The 14,995-nt window shown below is 44.6% G+C and overlaps 1 protein-coding gene across 1 annotated transcript in view; it reads left to right on the top strand.

Moving 5' to 3' along the window:
- Positions 1-14,995, top strand: part of ZNF451 (zinc finger protein 451) — a 347,114-nt gene that overhangs the window by 220,303 nt on the left and 111,816 nt on the right.

Here is a 14,995-nt window from a genome sequence, read left to right as displayed (position 1 = left end):
AGAGATCCAGAAGGCAGGATTTGGAGGCTCGGCACTGCATGTCTGAGGCTAGTTCTGGACAGGAGGAGATTGAGTAAATCATATGCAGGGGAGGGGGGTTGGAGTTGGATCACATCTGATGATCGCTTAGCATGGAGAGGGCTGAGTGTGGGCAGCCTGCTACCACCATGGATTTGCTCTGTTCTTCCTGTGAGCAAGCGGGTAAGGTCCCGGAGGAATGCTCCAGCATTGGTAAAGGCTCCCACGGCTAATTCTCAGCTAGGCCCTGGGTTGGAGGAGACTTTGGGCATGTCATTTTGTCATCTTTTCCCATGGGAGATTTGCAGCAGCCTTGGCCTCAATTTGAACAGCCCCCAATCTTAATTCCCATGAAGAATTCTCTTTCTAGGGCTCCCCAGGGTTAGGCCCAGGATTTTAAGGAGGGAGTTTTTCCAGTTTCTCCATCAGGCTGCCTGTGCTATTCAGCAGCCTTGAAGATAAGCACTGGATTCCTACAGGTGTGAGCACTTCTCCTTCTGGGGTTTTACTTCCTGTAAGACATCTGAGAGGATCTGCAGAGTCCTCTCCCTTGGACTGGGAGGAGCCCCAGAGGATGCTGAGGTGCAGCTGGATTCTGTCTGTTAGTTGTGTGTCCTTAGAGGAAGGCGAGCTGCCTTCTGACTGACTGGTTGATTCTGTGATTAGGCTGTTTAAGGGAGATGAAATCGCAGATGTGATTGATCAGGTGGTTCCCTGCCTTAGGATGGAGCCACCCCACAGTGGAGAATACTCCTATTTGGGAACCTATTATCAAAAGTGTCTGAAAATCAACCAGAGCCTTTCCTCTGTACTCAGGAGTGGAGGATATGGTCCTGGCAGAATAGGATTCTCCGGAGACCAGTCTCACGGGGGCTAAGCAGGGCTTAATTTATAGACAAAAAGAAAGTGGAACTGTGGAGTGGGGACTGAGAAGGGAAGATGGAGCATGACCAGGACCAGATATGACCGGTGGGGGGGAGCTGCCAAGGCCACATGTAGCAGCAGAAGTGTCTTCAATGTTTGCTACCATCCCTCATGGAGTCCTTTATTGTGCCAGGAAATTGCTCAAAAATCAAGGCCATGTGGCCCCTGCTATCTCAGGATTAGCAGCTCCAAAACTCTTTGTTCTGCTTTCTCTGATGGGGGTGGGGAGTAGAAATAATCTATACTACCATTGTGTCTACTCTGATTTTGCAGGGCGTTGGAACTGATTTACACAACTAACTTTGCTCTTTCTCTGGGGGAGCTAGAACTGATTTGTACTGACAACCCTACACTATCTCCTTGGGTATATCTCAGGATCACATAGCCCCTCCTGTTATGTGTAAAAGAGGAGGGTAGAGAGAACAATAGGAGGGAAGGGGCTGGATTAAGGAGCAGAATGGCAGTGTCTGTCTGTTTCTGGCTTACCTCTTTCCCTCTGTAGGGTTCCTGAAGGGGAGAGGCTGAAGCAGAACACCCATACTATTCTGCATCTTAAATCAGAAAATAAGCGACGGATCTGCATTCTGTTTATTTATTTATTTGTATACCAGCATTCTATAAAAGCAAGTTTGCTTACCGTAAACGATGTTTCCGTAGATAGCAGGATGAATTAGCCATGCTGTCATGGGATCTGTCAATCAGGCCCGGGAGGCGGAGCTTGTCAAAGCAGAGAACAGAGCTTTGCTCTCTGCGGCTGCGCGTATGTTCCCGCGCAGGAAAGTAACGGACTCTCCTCAGTCTGTAATTAAGCTGTAGTGTAGTCGAAGACTAGGTGACTGCCAGGGAGGAGGGTGGGTCAGCATGGCTAATTCATCCTGCTATCTACGGAAACATCGTTTACGGTAAGCAAACTTGCTTTTTCCCGTCGATAGCAGGGCTGAATTAGCCATGCTGTCATGGGAGTCCAAAGCTCCCGATCACGTCATATATGACATGTGGTTGGACGTGATCATTGACAGTGTGGCAGTCACTGTGGACAGGAGGATAGAGAGTGCAGTATTGCTTGCCCTATCTTCGCATCCGTGGTTGCTTGCTGGTCAAGGCAGTAATGAGATGTGAAGGTATGCAGTGATGACCATGTAGCTGCCTTACAAATGTCAATGGGTTGCACATTCTTCAGGTGTGCTAAGGATGTTGCTACTGCTCTGACTTGGTGAGCTTTAGGAGTAGATTGTAAATGTAAATTCTGCTTGTCATAGCAGAATTTGATGCATTGCGCTATCCAACTGGAGATGGTGCGTTTGGCTACTGGCTGTCCAGGAGCCTTCGGGTCGTAGGAAACAAAGAGTTGAGAAACACGGGAGTCCGAGTTCGTCCTTTCTTTGTAGTGTGTTAAAGCTCTTTTACAATCCAATGTGTGCAGTAGCTTTTCCCTATCGTTTGCATGAGGTTTAGGGAAAAATATTGGTAATTCCATTGACTGATTGAGATGGAATGGGGTAACTACCTTTGGTAGGAAGGATGGGTGAGTTCGTAGAACTACCTTTTGTTGATGAAATTGTAAGTATGGAGGATAGTGGACCAAAGCTTGTAACTCACTAACTCTTCGTGCTGATGTTACTGCAACCAGGAATACCACCTTCCAAGTGAGGTATTTCATGTGTACTGAGTCCATAGGTTCAAATGGAGAAAGCATGAGCTGTTCCAGAACTATGTTGAGGTTCCAAGGGACTGGAGGTTTGGATACCGGAGGACGAATGTGTGTTAACCCCTTTATGAAACGAGTCAATAATGGGTGATTGGATATAGGAATGTCATTGATTGGTCTATGATAGGCGCCTATGGCGCTGAGATGAACTCTGATGGATGATGTTGCTAGTCCAATTACATATAGAGAATGAAGATAATCAATGAGCAATTCCGGGGAGCAGTCCAATGGCGGTACACCTTTGGAAGTGCACCAGGTAGAGTAGTGTTTCCATTTATAGCTATAATTTTTCCTGGTTGAGAATTTTCTTGATTGTAACAAGATGAATTGTGCTGAAGTGGAAACTCCTTGTTCTGTCAGGAGGAGCCTCTCAATCTCCAAGCTGTTAAGTGTAGAGATGAGTGTAGCGGGTGTAGAAGTGTTCCTTGATCTTGGCTGAGAAGATCTTGACGATTCGGTAATAGAATTGGATCCTTGATGGATAGTCGAAGTAGGAAACTGTACCATGGTTGCCTCGGCCATGCTGGGGCTATGAGTATCAGTTGAGCTTTGTCCGCTATGCACTTCTGAATTGTTCTTGTTATGAGAGGTATGGGAGGAAAGGCATACAGAAGGCCTGTCGTCCACGGAATGAGGAAGGCATCTTGAGCAATCCTGAATTGGCTTGGCCTTATCGAGCAGAATTGGGAAACTTGAGAATTGATCTCTGTTGCAAAGAGATCTATGGAAGGTGTCCCCCACTGTAGAAATATGTCCTGGACTACTTCTGAGTTGAGTGTCCATTCGTGGGGATGAAAGATGCGGCTTAGCCTGTCCGCTCTTGTGTTTGCAACTCCTGGTAGGTAAGTTGCTTGTAGGTGTATGCAATTTTTGTGAGCATGTTCGAAGATTGTCAGGGTCTCTTTGCAGAGGGGCCATGAACTGGACCCTCCTTGTTTGTTGATGTAAAACATCGCTACTTGGTTGTCTGTGTAGATCATGACCCTGCGTCCCTTCAGGTGGTCTTGGAAGACTCGCAATGCATTGCGAATCGCTCTGAGTTCCAGTAGATTTATTTGTAGATTCTGTTCTGAGAGTGTCCATAACCCTTGGGTTTCGTAAGTCTCGAGGTGTGCACCCCATCCCTTGCGAGATGCATCTGTGGTTAGGACTGCATTGTGAGGAGGGGGGCTGAACAGTGCTCCCTTGGACATGGTGGAGTCTAGGAGCCACCATGCTATATCTTTTTTCATTTCTGCAGTCAGCAATACTTTTTGCGTCAATGGTTGTGAATGCTGTTTCCACTGTCGTTTCAGACCCCATTGTAGGCGTCTCATGTGTAGCCTGGTGTTGGGCACCATGAAATTCGCCGCTGCCATGTGGCCCAAAATTACCAGGACTTGTCTTGCTGACGGCCTCTGAGTATGTTTCAAGTTGTGCAGAAGTTGACGGAAATGTGATATTCTGTCGTCTGGGAGGTATGCCCTGTTGCACGTAGTGTCCAGGCATGCGCCTATGAACTGTAACTGCTGTGTTGGTTGTAGATGTGATTTCTGAAAATTTATCACCAACCCTAGTTGTTGTAAGCAAAGTATCACACGATTGAGGTGATCTTGTAAGATATTCGGAGTTGAGGCTATTATTAGCCAATCGTCCAGGTATGGAAAGATGGTTATACCTTGTTTCCTGAGATGAGCCACCACCACTATCATGCATTTGGTGAAAACTCTGGGTGCAGCCGATAGTCCAAAGGGAAGAACTTTGTACTGGTAGTGTTGATGTCTGTAGCGAAAGCACAGGTAACGCCACGAGGATGGATGGATTGGAATGTGCGTGTAAGCATCCTTCAGATCGATGGAGCACATCCAATCGTTGGTTTGAATGAGAGGAAGAATTGACTTCAACGATACCATTTTGAATTTCTCCTTGGTGAGAAATTTGTTCAACTCCCTTAGGTCTAGTATGGGGCGAAGGCCTCCAGACTTCTTGGGTATGAGGAAGTACGGGGAATAAAATGCTGCTAGTTTGGGGTGTGGGTGGATTTGTCGAATTGCTTGTTGTTTGCGAAGTAAAGCAATTTCCTCCCCCAGTTGTGGATGGGAATTGTAAATCTTGAGTGTGGAAAGATGAGGCAAGATGGGTTTTGTTACAAATTGGAGTTGGTAGCCTTGACGTACTATTTCCAGAACCCATTGATCTGATGTTATTATTTCCCAGGCTTTCAGGCAAGCACAAATTCTGCCTGGAGGAGCTTGATGTTGTGGTGGCGGCTGAATCACTAAAAAGATGAGGTTGGCTTTACAGCAGTAGTCGGCTGTTGTGCCTGTTGCCTTTGGTTGCGTGGTTTACCTCTTCGTTGATTTGAGGTATTATTTTGTGGAGCAGGACGTTGGTAGGCAGGGTATGGCTGCGTACGAAAAGATTGATAAGATCTATAGGGCCTTCTGCCATATGATTGTCTACGGGTAGACCCCACATAACGACGGGTAGTCGAGTAAATGGGATTTGATGTTAGAGATTGTACTGCTAGAGCTTCCTCTTTTAATTTACTTACTGCGTCCTGGAACTTTTCTCCGAACAAGTTATCTCCCGTGCATGGGAGGTTCGTTAGTTTCACATGCAAGTCATCTCTTATGGAACTTGAACGTAACCATGCTAGTCTGCGGGCTGCAATAGCTGCTGCAGACGCTCTGGATGACGTTTCATGTGCTTCATAGATTGATCTCAATAGATGTCGAGAACATTCTTCCATATCATGAAGAGGTTGAGGTATTTGTTCCGCTACTGAGGAATGTATACCTTTCATAGCTTGCATACACTCATACAGATATTGCACCATATAGAACTGATGTTGCATAATTCTTGCCGTTAACATTGAATTATGGTATATTTTCCTACCAAATTCATCCAAATATTTGTTGTCTTTCCCTGGGGGGAAAGTAGTGTGTAGTTTTGTTTTCTTGAATCTTTGCAACGCCGACTCTACTACGACTGATGCGTGAGGCAATTGTGGTAGAGTGTATAGTGATGCTTTCTTCATACGAAATTTCATGTCTGTTTTCTTAGAAACAGCTGCAGTTGTATAAGGCGTTTCCCAGGACTTTTGTAATACAGAATGTAGAATTTCTTGAGGTGGAAGAGATGTTGGTTCCACCTGAGTATCAAATATCTTTAGAAGTCCGAGAGTTTCCGCTCTAGGGTCTGCTTCTTTTTGTACCTCTAGGTGTAGAATTGTACCCATTTTTTCTATGAATTTTGGGTATGTAAGGTCTTCAGGAGGCGAATGTGGCTCCTGTATTTGGTCCTGTGTGTCTGACAGACATCCCACCGATGATGATGGGGATGTTTGTATTGAAGGAGAATCAAAATATGTATCCTGTAGATGAGTAGGTGAAGTTGGTTGGTTTGTCCTGGGAGATGTTGGTGGTTCCGCCGACTGCTCTTCATTAGACTGTGCTTTATGTTTTATAGCATTGTCCTCAGAAGTATTATATATTTTAAAAGATGATTGAAGCGTCTCGTAGAATCCTTCTAGAGACTGCGACAATTGAAAAAATGCTTCTCTTGTATGAGAGGGCATTATCATACGATTGTCTTGTTGTTTTGGAATAATTGTTGGAGGTGACGTTGTAGGAACCTCTCTATCTCTCCGTGTCTTTTCGTCTGGAGCATTTTTGAGAACTTCTGAATCTGAAGAAGTGTTAGAGGAGAGAATTTGTACCGGTTTTCTTAATGAGCCGGTAGTAGACGGAACTTTATGAGATGATTTAGAAGTCGAAGGACTCATGTCCCATGTGTCTAATTTTTTCTGGACTTAAAGCTTAGGGCACAAGAACACTGCGATTCAGCAAGAGGTTTTAAAATTTAGTTTATTTGGCTTTTTAAAGAAGAGGCAAAGACAAGTGTTCTTGTGAGATGCAATATGCCCTCTATCTGTAATAAGTAGCATCTCAGTGAATCTCTGCCATGCCCTGACTTATATAATCAAAATACAACATTCCCGAAGCTTCCAGAAAGGTGTATCCGCCCACAAACACATGATTCTGTTGTCATGACAATCTATCCTGTATAGGAAATGCTTGTGAGGTCATACTCCATTCAGTTGTAAAAATCATTCATTTACTAGTCTTTCCTGACCCCATCCTCCCATGATACAAGTTCCTGTATCACTCTGGCTTTGATGCAATGTATTCTCTTCTGTTCTTCTTTTATTCTTCTTTGTTTATGTAAACAACTCGCAGTCTGGGTTTTGAATAGAAGCTGAACTTGAATTCTGTAGGTTGGCACCAGGATTCATTCAAAACTGTCACCTCACAGGATTTTCTTTTCAAATTGGTTTCTGTTCATTGACACCATGCATCTGCAAGATAAAAGCTTGCATCCAGGACTCAGTTTCTCTGCATTGTGAAGTAAATGTGGCCATTAAAATAAGCCTTTTTCCTGTTGTAGCCAGCAAATCTGTCTCAGAGATTTTCTGCAAGTCATGCTCAGAAAAGCACTCAAAGTTCATTCACCTCTTGACAAGCCAAAGTACAGCAGAGGTGTCTGGGAATTCTTGGTTGTCTGCTCAGCCTATTCTTCACATGTCGCACTCCTCTTTTTTAATCTTTTAGAATGGGAGTGATGTGAGTACTTATGATAGTCCTCAGATGCAGACTCCGTATCTGTGACTTCCGTCTCGGAAGAAGAGGTGTGTGAAGGGTATCGTTTTCGCTTCAACTTCCTCTTTAATTTTTGAGGCGAGTAATTGTGGTCTCTACGCCCAGATCTTGATGTATGCGCTGAATTAGATTTATGCGCGGATATGTGTTTACGCGCAGATGTAGAGGTATGCGCAGGTATGCGCGTATGCGCGACTGTAGACTCATGCGCACTTGCATGTCTGTGCGCGGTTGTAGTTTTATGCGCATGTTTCTTTGATTCCAAGCGTACAGGATTTTCCGGCGTCATGCGCGTAAGTGTTTCCGGCGCCATGCGCTCAAATGTCTTCGGCGCCGTGCGTACAGGTGTTTCTGGCGCCGTGCGCATATTTAGTCGGCGCGGTAGTTTTCTCTGCGCCGTGCGCACCGGAATCGCTAAGTTGTGCGCAGACTCTGACTTTGGCGCCGGTATATGCGCATTTGGCGCCATAGGCACAGAAGTCTTCGGCGCGGAGGAATCCTCCTCTGATGAGGTACGTTGCGGCTCTACAGGCACTGGGGATTTAGTAGGACCCACTGGCCTTTGATTTTTTGCTTTCCTCTTACCTCCTATAGTGGAGGACTTAGGTTTAAACGGCAAAGATTTCTTCTTTGACGGAGCCGATGAAGTGAACGGGCCAGGCGAAGAATGAGCCTCTGACGGATCGCGGGAGGCAAAAAGTTCCTGAAGCCTATAGGCCCTCTGTTTTAATGCTCGTGGTGACATTTTTGAACAAAACTCACATTTTTCTGTATGGTGATGCGGCCCGAGACATTGATAACAGCGATCATGTCCATCCGTTACCGACATCCGTTTTCCACAGCCACAGGGTTTAAACCCGGGTTTAGACATTTTATTTCTGTTTTTTAAAAACTGAGGAGAATAACAGCTCCGCGTGCGTTCCCGCTCGCGGAAAAAACAGACTGAGGAGAGTCCGTTACTTTCCTGCGCGGGAACATACGCGCAGCCGCAGAAAGCAAAGCTCTGTTCTCTGCTTTGACAAGCTCCGCCTCCCGGGCCTGATTGACAGATCCCATGACAGCATGGCTAATTCAGCCCTGCTATCGACGGGAAAAATACAATCACGGCGGTTAACAGAAGTAAACATTCATTAGTTAAAAACCAATATAAAAAGCATTAAAATGAAAACATAAAACTAAAATTTAAAAACAAATTACAATCAAGAATCTAAATTACAAAGTCATATCACTGCAACTACTAAAAAGCAAGGCCGATCCCTCAGAAATTAAATCCTGGGGCTAAAAATATCTTGAGGTTGTATCCCTTTTCCCTTGAAGCGCTCTAGCGTTTGCTTTAAGTTCTGTGAGTAGATGCTCTGGTTGCTGTAGTTATTAGGCAAACTACGATACCAGTGGAAGGAAATACCTCCCTTAAGAATCATCAGAATAGGAAAATTGAGCTTCCTTTAAACATCTTTTTACTTCCAGGGCATTTGCAGTTCAGATATCTATTTATAGTGGTTTCATAGTCCAGGCACTTCTAAGTTGGAACCAGCAACTCCCAGAAAATGAAGAAGCGGCTAGGATGGAATCGGCTGCTGTCTTTCTGGTGGATGCAGTGTAAAATCTTCTCTGAATTTCATCTAGATGGCGATGTCTGCTTTGGCGACCAGATGGCTTATCTGGATTTGCAACTGGGCAGTAGATTCTTGGTCCAAGTTTCATCTGAGCAAGCTCATTTTCAAGGGTAGGCTCTTCTTTGGGGAGGATCTGTAGCAACTAGTGAAGAATCCAGGAGATCCCAAGCTACAAAGACTCCATGAAGGCTAGAGCTTCTGGTTCTTTTATGGGCCTGTCAGGGGCCATGATCAATTCAGGCAGTTGAGGGAGACTGGGTAAACAATGAGGTCTTACTCCTATTGGAGTTCTCTAAGGGTACAAGGAAAAGGTCAGTTCTTTTGTGGCTTCTGAAAGGCTAGGTTGGGTGTGCCTGTCTCATCAGGATCTATTAAATTGCAGTTAGTCCACTCTTTGGTTCTCCTGGTTTGCAGACGCCTGAAGGGGTTTTACCAGGAGTGGACTCTAATAACTTTGCACCAGTGGTTGTTAGATGTCATCCACGGTTACCTCTTAAAGTTCACTGCTCCTATTCCCGAAACCTTTCTGGTTTTTCCCTGTTCTTCAACTCCCAAAGAAACCATAAGCAGATTTTTGTTCCAGACCATTGTGCCAGTTACTTTGTCCAAGCAAGGCCTCTGCCATTATTCAATATGTTTTGTAGTTCCCAAAAAGGATGGGTCCTACAGGCCGATACTTGATCTCAAGGGAATGAACAGCTCCCTCCAAATCTCTCATTTTAGGATGGAGTCTCTTTGATCGGTGCTTATGGCAGTGCAGAAAAGAGAATATCTGTCCTCTCTAGACCTGTCAGAAGCTTATATTCATAGCCTCATCAGGAGGGAAGATCAAAAGTATCTCCGGTTTTGCATCCTACGAGAATCTTTTCAGTTCAATGTGCTTCCTTTCGGGTTGGCTACAGCACTGCACACGTTCACCAAAGTCATGGTTGTAGTGGTGACATTTTTAAAGCAAGTAGGTATCATGGTTTATCCTTCTCTAGACGATTGATTAATCAGAGCCAAATCTTACCAGGAAGGAGTTCGCGATTCCAAAATAGTGATCCAGGTTTTAGAAAGCTTGGGCTGAGTGATCAGTTATTCAAAGAGCAAGCTTGTTCCTTCCCTATCCCTGGAATACATGAGGGTGCACGTCGACACATGTTTGGGACAGGTCTGTTTAACTACAGACAGAATGGTCAAACTAATCATTCAGCTCAGGAGAATTATCTCCTTGGCAGCTCTCAGAGCTTGGGATTATCTGCAACTTCTTTGGTTTATGGCTGCATCTCTGGGTTTAGTCACATGGGCCAAGGCTCATAGGAGTCCCCTTTCAATCCACTCATCTATCTCACTAGTTGCCTCAGACTCAGGATTACAAAATTAGTCTTCCCTTATCCCTCCAAGTAAGGGACAGTCTTCTCTTGTAGCCTGTTCATCAGAACTTGTTGTGGGGCATTAGCCTAGAAATTCCCTCCTGGATTCTGGTGACAACAGATGCAAATCTCTCTGGTTGGAGAGCTAACTTTCTGGACCAGGTGATCCAGGGGCATTGGTCACTGGAGGAAGCGACCTGGTCCATCAACAGACTGGAAACCAGAGTAATAAGGATGGCCCTGAGTAATTTCCTTCCCGTCCCCAGGGGAAAAATAGTCTGTGTGCTTTCTGACAATGCAACAGCAGTTACATATATGAATAGACAAGGCGGCACCAGGAGCCTGGAAGTGTCGGAGGAGATGAATCTCCTTTTCCTTGGGCAGAAGAAATCCTGCAGCTATTGTCAGTGGCTTGCACTGCAGGGCAGGACAATATCTTCTGGACAATCTTCTGGATCCCAGAGAATGGGAATTAGATGGCAAAGCATTTTGGTGCATTGTCTTCCACGCAGATTCATGTAGATGGCTTGTTTTCACCTGGAGATCCCTGAGGAAGGAGTATAAGACTCCGAAACAATATAGTGTCGGAGGTAAACTTCAGGACTGTGCAAGCCAGCTCTCTCTACGTGGCATTCAAGATAAGTGACAAGTGCACACACTAGTTACTCAAATCGTACAGTGACTGTGCCTCAGCCCTATCGCACCGGTTGGTGCATAAACAAATATATCTGCAACCTATGATTATACTAACCTTAAGTATCATAGGCTTTATCAATAAGCCACAAATATATTGAGGCTATTTATGATGGTTGCAAGATATATCTATCGAGCTCTTTTCCAGCTGAATATTTATGATTTGAAGTGTTCTGTTTTTCAGCTGCACCCGTGGGTAATATTGATTTTCTATTGTTAGTTCTCAGATGGGGCATGCATTGCATGGATCCCATGGCATCTTGTAGGAATGCCAGGGTTCCTTGATTCTTCAGCCGTCACAGAGCTCAGAGCAGAAGGTATAGATCTAGTTCAGATTTGGCTGAAGGGGGAGTTTCTTTATCGTCCCCTCCTTTGGCTGTTGATTGGCTGAATTTTTCATAGAATCAAGATAGAAATCAGGTGATTCTGAAAACCCTGGATTGGCCTTGCAGATTGTGGTATGCAGATCTGATGAGGCTTCAGGTCAGTGGTCCCCAACATCTGCTGGCTACTTGATACAAAGTCCGATTCTCAAGGAAGATCCACCTCCATTCTCTCTTATGGCTTGGCTCTTGAGAGGATACGATTGAAGAAGAAGAGTTACTCTGCTTCTGTTATTTCTACCCTTCTTAAGGCTCGTAAGGCCTCTACTTCAGGGGCTTATAGTTGGGTTTGGTGTATTTGTTTTAAATCATTCTGCCCTGATTGGCAAGTTTCCCTATGGTGTGCTGATATTCCTTGCATCTCTGGAAGGGTTTGACCTTGAGAATTCCCATAAGGTTCAGATGGCAGTGATATCTTGCTACAGGGCAAGCTTCATGGTGTTTCAGTAGTGGCCCATATGGATGTTTTCCTGCATCTTTGGGGGATTAACAGGTTAGGACCTCTGTTTAGACGTTTGGTTCTGCAGTAGGATCTTGGGCCGTTCTATCGGCCTTGGTCTTGCCTCCTTTTGAGCATGTGAAATGAGCGTTGCTCAAGGATCTATCCTTGAACTCAGTATTTCTGATAGCCATCTGTTCAGGTTGCTGCAGTTCTGAGTTGCAGGCTGTTTTATGCAGGGACCCTTTTCTGGTTATCTCATTGAATACAGTGTCCTTTCTTCCTCTTCCTTCTTTCTGCCCATCTTTTCTAAGAAGGAGAGCCAAATCATTAACAGGTCTTTGTGGTTCCTGGATGTATGTCAGATGGTCATCAGGTATCATGAAGTAGCCAAATTTTTTTCCACAAGACAGCTTTTTTTTTTGTTTTTGGAGGGCTGCATTAAGGGGAATCAGCCTCCAGTGCAACTCTGGCTTGATGGATTAAGGACACCATTATATCAGCCTATCTACTCAAGGGTGGATTGGCCCAGGAGTTATTCATGCTTATTCTACTTGGGGGCAATTTTCTTTGGCAGAAGCGGTTGTAGACGCTCCAGCAGGCATTTGCAAGGTAACGGCTTGGTCATGTTTGCATTTGTTTTCAAAGCATTATCGTTTGGATGTCTTGACTAAGGAGTACACAGCTTATGGAATTGGGTTCTTATAGCCCTCCTTTTCTTCCTTCTTAAGTAGTTGGGCTTTCGTAGTTGCCACTTATATGGACTGGCTTAGATTGGCCTAGACTGGTGTAGCAGAATGAAATGGAAGGAGAAATGTTTACCTGGTAATTTCCTTTCCATAAGTCCTAGTACACCAGTTCAGTGCCCTCCCAGGGAATAGGATCTTCACCTTCACAGACATATGCATCAATGGCCTTCTATTGTGTAGCGTGTGGAGGCAAAGAACACACTTGAGGCAGCTCTCATGGCAGGCAGCAAAAGGACTTGAGCACAGTGTAGCACTCTCTTTTATTGTACATTCATACAAAGGCAGATGATGTGTCATTACATGATTGGCTACTTTCCCATAGCAACAGACGAGTCCTTACACTATTGGCTTTGGCTCAGGGGGTGTGCACGGATCATTTCATTGGCTGCTGAAATCTATACCTCCTGACTTTGTCCTGCCTCTGACTAGGGAACAACCAGCCCCTCCCCCAGGAATTCAGGGCCAACAGGTATCCTTTCCCAGGCAGAGACTTAAGCACAAGTGATGCTTTTATTCAGGCAAATGTCAGGGAGAAGGGAAGTTAGTGTTTAAACCCTGAAATGGCTTGCTGGCAAGCGCATATTTCCCACACTATTGTATAAATGTTTTACAGTGGAATGAGGCTTCTTTCAGCCTGCAGTGTTAACTTTCTGTCCTTTTATTGTTTCTTTCCTTTGTTACAGTTTCTTGGACTTTTGTTCGAGATAGGAGGATTTCTCCATTTCCATGCTGGAAGATTTTATTCTCTGGGCTTCTTGTAGTTTTTTGTTTTTTATTAGGGTTTTTTGGTTTGTTTGTTTTTTTACAGTGCTTTGTCAGAGTAAGTCTAGATTTCTCCTTGCTGCACTACCTCTAAATAGTGGTGGTCGTGTCACAGAAAAATTATGTGCTCTGTCACCATCTGCTGGTAGGGGATAAAATCCACTTGTATGGACTGGTCTAGCAGGATTCATGGAAAGGATGTTAATGGGAAAAACTTCTCTTTTGTGCGCATATATATATATATATATATAGCTAGATAGATATATAAAGCTGGGTTGAACCACAAATGTCTTCTATATAATATAGAATCTTTATCCTTTAACATCCAAGTTAATCTATAAAGAATAATCATATGCCTAACACTCATCTACCTAACAAAACATGTATAGTTATACAATTGTACCACTGTTCACGCACAATAAAATCCTTAAAATATCGGTTTGTTGTAATAATCCACAAATTTTCATTATTCATGATAAAGTCCTTGTGATCCTGCCTGTTATGCAGCCTCCCAACCACCCGAGGGCTCCTGCTTTCACTCCAGTCACAGCCTTCGTGATCCCATGACTCAGCAAGGACTCTGCCTCTTTAACCCTGCTTCTGGCCTTGCTTACTGCCTTGTCATTGAGTCTCACTAGCTCTCTGCTTGGCCCTGTCTTGCATTGGACTACGCTTTGGCCTTCTGAGGCCTTCTTCCTTGTCCTTGGCCTTCTCTGGCCTTCTGCTTTGCCTTGTTTTGTGACCTGCTTTCTAGTCTGTTGCCTTCGGGCTTTTGTGTTCCTTGTTCTGTTCTGTTTTGTCCTGTCCTTGTCCTGGTCTGTCTGTCCCAGTCTGTTTCAGAGTTCCATGCTTACTTGTGCCTGGCTCCAGATTCCAGTCCCATGCCTGCCTGATTCCAGTCTCGCCTTGTCTCAAGTCTCCAGTCCTGCACTGCCTTTACTTCTTCTTCAGCCAGTCTTAAGTCCTGCCGGCCACCAGAACCTAAGGGCTCAACCTGCGGGGGAGGTAGCTGGTATAGACCGAAGATCTTTAGTCCTGTCTGCATCTATCCTGAAGACCTGGCCTGCCCCTGTGGGGATTCACCAGCCCAGCCGGGCCCACAGCCGTTAACAGTCCTTAAATATGACATGATATAACATGCTGACTCCTGTTTGACAACTTGAAACTTTGACAACATAAACTTGATATTGAAATGCACACTGCCACGATCTTTCAAAAAATATCCACGGAACACAAAACCAAACACTGGTCCAACTCAGGTAGGTCCCTATAAAGGCACTTGTTTCACCTAAAGAGGCTTCAGGGGATCTTCCTTGTGGTTTTTCCTACTATAAACTGTTACTGATCATCTTAAACTGAATACATGCTCCACTCAACCATTGCTATTTTATACATCCTCTGTTAGCATCTGGGCAGCATTAATTCTCTTTAACATCAAACTGGCAGCAACTAAGTATGATTATTCTTTATAGAGGAACATGGATGTTAAAGGATAAATAAAGGTTCTATATTATATGTAATCCTACCAAGGGTCACTAAATTTTCTTTAGTAGAGAGGGTTCCTGCTCTCTAGATTCATCCAGAGGTCATTGAGATCTGTTTACAGAGCTCTTGCAATCTGCAAGCATCCTTTCTGTTTCAGAGGGGTGAAGGGGGATTTGGTTAATGTCATCTGAGGTTTGAGTGATGGATTGAGGTAGATAGGGTT

This window comes from Rhinatrema bivittatum, chromosome 3 (genome assembly GCF_901001135.1).
Source record: "Rhinatrema bivittatum chromosome 3, aRhiBiv1.1, whole genome shotgun sequence".
NCBI classification, from domain to species: domain Eukaryota; kingdom Metazoa; phylum Chordata; class Amphibia; order Gymnophiona; family Rhinatrematidae; genus Rhinatrema; species Rhinatrema bivittatum.
Note: the sequence above shows the minus strand (reverse complement) of the source record. Positions and strands in the feature narration are given on the sequence as shown.